This window comes from Arachis duranensis, chromosome 2, assembly GCF_000817695.3.
Source record: "Arachis duranensis cultivar V14167 chromosome 2, aradu.V14167.gnm2.J7QH, whole genome shotgun sequence".
Lineage (NCBI taxonomy): Eukaryota > Viridiplantae > Streptophyta > Magnoliopsida > Fabales > Fabaceae > Arachis > Arachis duranensis.
The window spans coordinates 78,825,196-78,833,344 of record NC_029773.3 but is presented as its reverse complement, the minus strand read 5'-3'; positions in this window follow the sequence as shown (position 1 = coordinate 78,833,344).

Sequence of the window (8,149 nt, the reverse complement as noted above, 5' to 3'; positions counted from 1 at the left end):
ATGTTCATCAACAATAACATTCAACCATAATTCTCTCCAAATTAACATAACAACATTCACCATCCAAAATTAATAACTAATTATCCAATAAACTTCAACCAAATATATTCATCGACAAATTACTAAACATTAAACATACACCTGCTTTCCAACTTATCCTATGGTCGTCTAGCCTAACTTTTCACAGAACATTATATATTAAATGCAAGAAACCTAAACCATACCTTGGCCGATTTTCACGTAACGACCAAAGCAAATTATTTAAAACCAAGGCAGCCCCTTCAAAATTTAACTAATCAGCTTCCTCCAAGTTCCAATATTCACAATTTCAAGCTCCAATTATTTATTCACAACCTAATACACATTCATAACACATATATATCCAATTTAATACTCAAAGCTCAAATTCAAAGAAAATAAGATAGAATGATCGTATCCTCACCTTACCCAAGCTTCACATAAGCAAGGGTGAACATTTTTCTCAAGCTAATTGGATCATAAAACATCAGAAATAAAAAAAATTCAACATTCCCACTTAAAATTCGGAAATTGGAAGAAGAGAAGGCTGAGAGTGATTAAACAAGTTATCAATGAAATTGTTCCAGTAAAAACGTAGAGCTCGACGCGGTGAACGCGTGGCCGCAAACGGTGCGGCGATTAGAGCTCAGACGGAGAAGTTACGGGGATCGGAAATTTACCGTAAGGTTACGGAAGCTTTCTCCCCTCCCTGGAAGTGTTTCACGCTGCTGCATCCAAATGAGGGAGAGAAAGGAGTTCGGCTTCTTTTAATGAGTTGGTCCGGTTGAACCGACGGCTCGATTCGGGTCCGGTTCAATCGGTTTGACCCATTCGGTCTAATCTTCGACCGTTTTTTTCGAAATTGGTGTCAAAATTCTCGTTTCAACGAGCTCTATCCTAATTTATTATAATTTTCACATTTATAATCTTTCTTATTAAAAAAATAATTTATTGACTAATTATCTACTAATTTAACCGGGGTTTACAGGTAAAGGAATAAAACTCTTGTGTTTATTTTCTTCCCTTTCCTCTACTCTTGGCATACATATATATAGTATGAGATTTGTTACTTATTTTAAATTTGATTCTCAATTCAAACTTAAATCATATATTGAAATTTTAAATTTGAATATGAATCATATCATAACAATTTAAAACATAATCGATTTGGATCTCATCCAAATTTATAATTCAAATTCAGAAATAGAATAATTAATTATTCTCAAATCTCATTTAATATTCTCAATTATCATATTATTATTATATTCTTGGTGCTAGCAAATAATACAATAATATTCCATTTGAATTAATATAATTATTTATTTGATCAAATCAAAATAATAATTAAATAATTCTATAACAAAGATTAGAACACTCGTTAGTGTGTGACCCCATAGGTTCAATACTAAGCGGGTAGCAAATTAGTCATACTAAATTTATTAATCAATGTTGGCGTCTAACAACACTCCTCAATGACCCGATAGTATGAAGTAATATATTTTTACTAAAAACCTCAGAAGAACAAAGTTTAATTCATTCCATCTTTCCAGCTCTTGGTTAACCCTTAGAGTATGGTTTAATTGTCAAACTCTAACTTGTTACCATTATTATAATGAATTGTGAATGACTTAGAAAACTCATTTCTTCATTTATTCAATCCCCTTGGCCAAAGTTTTATTCATCTCAGTCATTATAATCATAGAGCTTAAACTTTCTACCGAGAGTTGACATATTTTTTATTGACTAATCATTAATTCTACAAGTATTTAAATTATACCAAATATCCATTCAACTAGCACCCTAGGATATTAGGTGTCCGGAATCAAAGTATAATAAATACATTGTTAATTACTATGACTGTCGCAGGTCAAAGAAAACTCTATTACTATATTTATCTTGAGAATATCTTATTGACAAATATACGGTAATTCTTATGATCAAGAACAATTTAGATTAAATTATGAAAGATTTATCTCTCAATATTATGATCACTATCACAATGATAAATCTCTAAATTTAATCAAGGATCTTATTAAATTAACATTTTAATATAATAACAATAACAAATTATTTGATACATGATTGATTGGATTGTGGTCATACTACTTATTCCCAACACCTTCAAGATAATAAGGTAACTACATTCCAAACAAAATTGTTACTAATATATTACAGCTAAATCAATATAATATACAAGTATAGATTTTTTTAATTAAATAACTTCTACTGAAAATGCAGGATAGAAGGGATCATATCCATAATTATAAATATGACAAAAAAAATTAAAAATATAGATAATTATCAAGTTAAAGAGTCACCTTAATGTCTTAATAATTAGTAATACTTGAATTAAAAGTATTTTTCTCTTCTTTAAATTTAAACTACTTCAATGAAATTTTGGAATAAAAACCAACATAAGAGAGCATAATAGATAAAACATAATAGAATTGAAATAGAAAAATAATGAAATTAATTGAAATAAAAGTGTATAGAATTATTGTTAAAGAAATGACATGAGAAAGGAAAGGGAGACATAATATGGCAGTGAGGAAGGATATAGCAAAGTGTGTATATATGCTTTTAGAGTGTGTATGCGCGCCGTTGAAAGGGAAGGAAAATAAGAAAAAGTTATGGACTTAGCCTTGCGTTTGTTTTTTTTAAGGCTCAAAAAACATATTTATTAAAAGCAGTATCAGAACTCTAAATTAAAATTTGGATCAATTTATTTAAATATGTTATCTATGAAGTTCGAAATTCAATAAATTGAAGTGCCGCATCAATTTAAAATTAATATATAAAAGGTAACCAATATATGTTTTAATACTCGACAAGTGTCACAGCTCCATGTTCAACACGTTTCGCATGTTCCATTTTTTAAAAGTGGTATCAGAACTTTAAATTAAATTTTGGATCAATTTATTTAAGGGTGATTCTATGGTGCTGATGGTGGTTGTAAGCATGACATGCTTATATGTGGTGTCATGGTAAGAAGGAGACGCATGGAGTTAAAGATAAATGTGTGTACGGAATTTGTGAAGTGTGACTCCGTTGTTTTTATTTTATTTTTTTGTGAAGATTAAATAATTAGGAGGTAATCACTATATTAGAGATGGTTAAGTAATGGACCAATTGATGGGCCAATTGAAAGGGAGACATAATATGGCAGTGAGAAAGGGTATAGCATAGTGTGTGTATATGCTTTTAGAGTGTGTGTGCGCGCCGTTGAAAGGGAAGGAAAATAAGAAAAAGTTATGGACTTAGCCTTGCGTTTGTTTTTTTTAAGGCTCAAAAAACATATTTATTAAAAGCAGTATCAGAACTCTAAATTAAAATTTGGATCAATTTATTTAAATATGTTATCTATGAAGTTCGAAATTCAATAAATTGAAGTGTCGCATCAATTTGAAATTAATATATAAAAGGTAACCAATATATGTTTTAATACTCGACAAGTGTCACAGCTCCATGTTCAACACGTTTCGCATGTTCCATTTTTTAAAAGTGGTATCAGAACTTTAAATTAAATTTTGGATCAATTTATTTAAGGGTGATTCTATGGTGCTGATGGTGGTTGTAAGCATGACATGCTTATATGTGGTGTCATGGTAAGAAGGAGACGCATGGAGTTAAAGATAAATGTGTGTACGGAATTTGTGAAGTGTGACTCCGTTGTTTTTATTTTATTTTTTTGTGAAAATTAAATAATTAGGAGGTAATCACTATATTAGAGATGGTTAAGTAATGGACCAATTGATGGGCCAATTGAAAGGGAGACATAATATGGCAGTGAGAAAGGGTATAGCATAGTGTGTGTATATGCTTTTAGAGTGTGTGTGCGCGCCGTTGAAAGGGAAGGAAAATAAGAAAAAGTTATGGACTTAGCCTTGCGTTTGTTTTTTTTAAGGCTCAAAAAACATATTTATTAAAAGCAGTATTAGAACTCTAAATTAAAATTTGGATCAATTTATTTAAATATGTTATCTATGAAGTTCGAAATTCAATAAATTGAAGTGCCGCATCAAGTTGAAATTAATATATAAAAGGTAACCAATATATGTTTTAATACTCGACAAGTGTCACAGCTCCATGTTCAACACGTTTCACATGTTCCATTTTTTAAAAGTGGTATCAGAACTTTAAATTAAATTTTGGATCAATTTATTTAAGGGTGATTCTATGGTGCTGATGGTAGTTGTAAGCATGACATGCTTATATGTGGTGTCATGGTAAGAAGGAGACGCATGGAGTTAAAGATAAATGTGTGTACGGAATTTGTGAAGTGTGACTCCGTTGTTTTTATTTTGTTTTTTTGTGAAGATTAAATAATTAGGAGGTAATCACTATATTAGAGATGGTTAAGTAATGGACCAATTGATGGGTTGAGCTGTATAATGTTGATCAAAGATAAATGAAAAATAAGGAGGGCCCCAAAAGGAATAAAAAAGGTCCCAACAAATTTTAAATGACTACACGAGGGACATGAACTAAAAATCCTGAACCTGAATGTATGCTTCCTCTCATGATTCTAGTGGAACTACTGTAACTTGAGTCATGTCAACCCATCGCCTCCAGTAATTATTTTTTTAAAATTTTTTTATTTAAAATCAAATTATTTATTAATCTAAACAATTTTTTTAACGAAAGTCATATTTACTTTTTTAGTTAACTTTAATCATATATAATCCTACCTTTTAATTAATAAACTTAAAAATAAAATAATTATATTTTTAATTTTTATTTTAATATAAATACCATTATATAATTTTTTATTAAGATTTTTGACTCCTCTAAAAATTTCTTTTAAATTCTGCCACTGATAAAATACACTTTAGTCTATTAATTAAAATACACATTTATAATTATTTTTACTTTTAAATTAGTCATAATTATATTAATGTTTTAAAAATAAAAATGATAATACATAATATATACTTATTATTATTATTGTAATAATTTTTATTTATCTTTAATATTTTAACTTGTTACAAAAATATTAATTTAAAATTTTTATATATTTTGTCGTTAACAAAAATATTAAAAATAGCTAAAATTTCTTACGTCAATAATAATATATATTTTATATTATTAATATTATTATAGTAGTCCAATTAATAACATGAGATACATTTTTTATTATATATTCTATTTATTTTTTTCTTTTATCATTAATAATGAAATACATAAACAAATTTTTTTTGTAACAAGTTAAACTATTAAAAAAATTATATTTTCACGAGTTGCATTATCTAAGTCTTTTTGACTTCCATGCAAATTCTAATAAATTTTACTAAAAATATCTTCAAATACATCAAGTCCATAAAGAAACAGCCCACTAAACTCACCTACTTTATCATACTTAACTAACCAAACTATTATCCCTAATCAAACTCTTAAATAGAACGGGAATCATTACACTATGCGTATGGACCATCCACGTATCTTGTATTAGTGCTAACACGCATCTTGTGCTAGTACTGACACGCAGTAACAGCATACTATGTTGACAATTCCAATAAATAAGACAGAAATTTTCTTTTGTTTAAATATGCTACCTATAAAGTTTGAAATTTAATAAATTGAGGTTTTGCGTCAATTTAACATGTAAAAGGTTCATATAATGGCAATTTATTAATATATAAAAGGTATTCAGTATATGTTTCAATACTCAACAAGTGTCACAGCTTCATGTTCAACACGCATATATGTTAACTTTGTCATTTTGGTATGTGGAACCTGCTTGAAATATGATGGTAAAATTTTTTAAATACAATAATATTATTATATATATCATCTATATATTTTATAATATAAGACAAAATAGTACAAGCACTTTTTCTGTAATGTCTTTTATTTTACCCATTAAATTAAAAATTTCAATTTGAGACCAGCTTCTTCAAACACATTTTCTAACATTAATTGTCTTCACCATAACACATACGGGATAATCAAAACAAGATGGGTAAATACTACGACTATGTTCTTGATGTTGTTGTCAATGTAAGAAAGCTTTATTAAAATTTTAAAATATATGTGATAAGGATCTGAAAGTATCCAAATAAAATTAACGAGAAGGAAGTTGGAAGCATAATGATGATCCTTCAAGATAACAAGATAATTACATCCCAAACAAAATTATTACTAATATATTGCACCTAAATCAGTATATTTATAGATTTTTTAATTAAATATAATTGTTGGTTTCTTCTACCGAAAATACAAGATGGAAGGGATCATACCCATAATTATAAATATGAAAAAATTTTAAAATATAGATAATTATCAAGTTCAAGAGTCATCTTAATGTCTTAATAATTGGTAATACTTGAATTAAAAGTAATTTTTCTCTTTTTTAAAATTAGACTACTTCAATAAAATTTTGGAATAAAAGTCAGCATAAGAAAGCATAATAGATAAAACATAATAGAGTTGGAATAGAAAAATAGCAAAATTAATTGAAATAAAATTGTATAGAATTATTGTTGAAGAAGTGATATGAGAGAGAAAAGAGAGACATAATATGACAGTGAGAAAATATATAGCATAGTGTATGTATATCATGGTTCTAAAAATCAAATCGGATCGGCCGGTTCAACCGGATTAATCAGGAATCAATTAGCTAACTGGTCCGGATAAGCCTAAAAATCGTCTGGCAAAAAATCGGTAAAAAAATGATCGAATCGGCGGTTAACTGGTGACGGTTTTCAAAGGTTTTTAAAAAAAAACAAACCCCCATATAAAAGCCTAGCTACTCCCTTACTCTCAGAAGAAAACCCTAATACCCCTTTCTCTCTCCCTTTGAGTTCCAGCGCCGCCACCACCAACAGTAGTGTCACCTTCTCAGCTTCTCTGTCCTCGTGGTGTCGCCAAACTTGCCTCTGTCCTCGTCGTCATTGGCCGCCCCTCTTTTCCTCCTGGATCTATTCTCGTATCGCCAGATCTACTGGGAGCTGTTGTTCTCGTCGCTGTTTCTGTCCTCATCGTGTCGTCAAGTCACTTCTGTCATTGTCATCGTTGGCCTTCCTGAACTCGTCTCTATCCTCGGTGTTTTTGCCCGTCTTTGCCCTTTCTCTGTCGAGCTCACAGCGCAGTTCGAGCGTTACTTTCTGTTGTCGTGGACTCTTCGCTGTTTCACTCTGCCTCCATAGAAAATTAAACAGTTCGATTATGTTGCTCTCCCTCTTTCTTGAGTTATTCGATCGGTAGTTTAATTTGTTTTTTTTTATTTTGTTAATTATAATGATTATGATTTGCTGTTTTTATATTCTGAATTCTGATGGTTGGATAGATTAAATTCTGATTGTTGTAATTGTAAAAAATATTTTAATTGGATTACCTATGTAACTCTGTTGATTAACTGAAGAAAATATGGTTACTGCTTCATTTGATTTTCATCTTTTTTGTTACTTTTGGAGCATTTTTGTTAATGGTTGCTGGTACCTTGTTGAATTTTTTAGAATAATTCTGTTGATTTTAAAAAATTAAATTATATATCAATGCCAATAACTATAGCAAGCTTTTTTTTTCTTTGAGATAATGTACTTCATAAGAATTTTTAAAGAATTTAAAGGTATATTTTTTATGACTGAAGTTTTATTTTGTTATATGTAATTTATACTGAGTTTTTTTAGTTGAAAATTTATTGAATTTAAATATTAAAAATGATATATTAATTTTTTATAATTTTATTTTATATTTAATTAAATCGGTTGAACCCTGATTAAAATACGGTTAGATCACTAAATCGCTGAATCAATCATCATTCTACTGGTTTATTGATCGATTCGGTTTTTGCAACCTTGATATATATGCTTTTAGAGAACGTGTGTATGCCGTTGAAAGGAAAGAAAAATAAGAAAAAAAAATATGAACTTAGTCCTTCATTTGTTTTTTTTAAGACTTAAAAAATATATTTTATTAAAAAATATTAGCATATTTATTTTCAAAAAAATAAAAATATTTTTCAAAAGAAATATTTATTCATTAAATATATTTATTAGTTTAAATAAATAAAAGTTATTACAAATAAATACTTCTTATACTAATTTACATCAATATAAATATTGTTATTACTAATCATAAGTAAAAAATCACATTTATTTATTTAAACATATAAATAAATATAAATATTTAT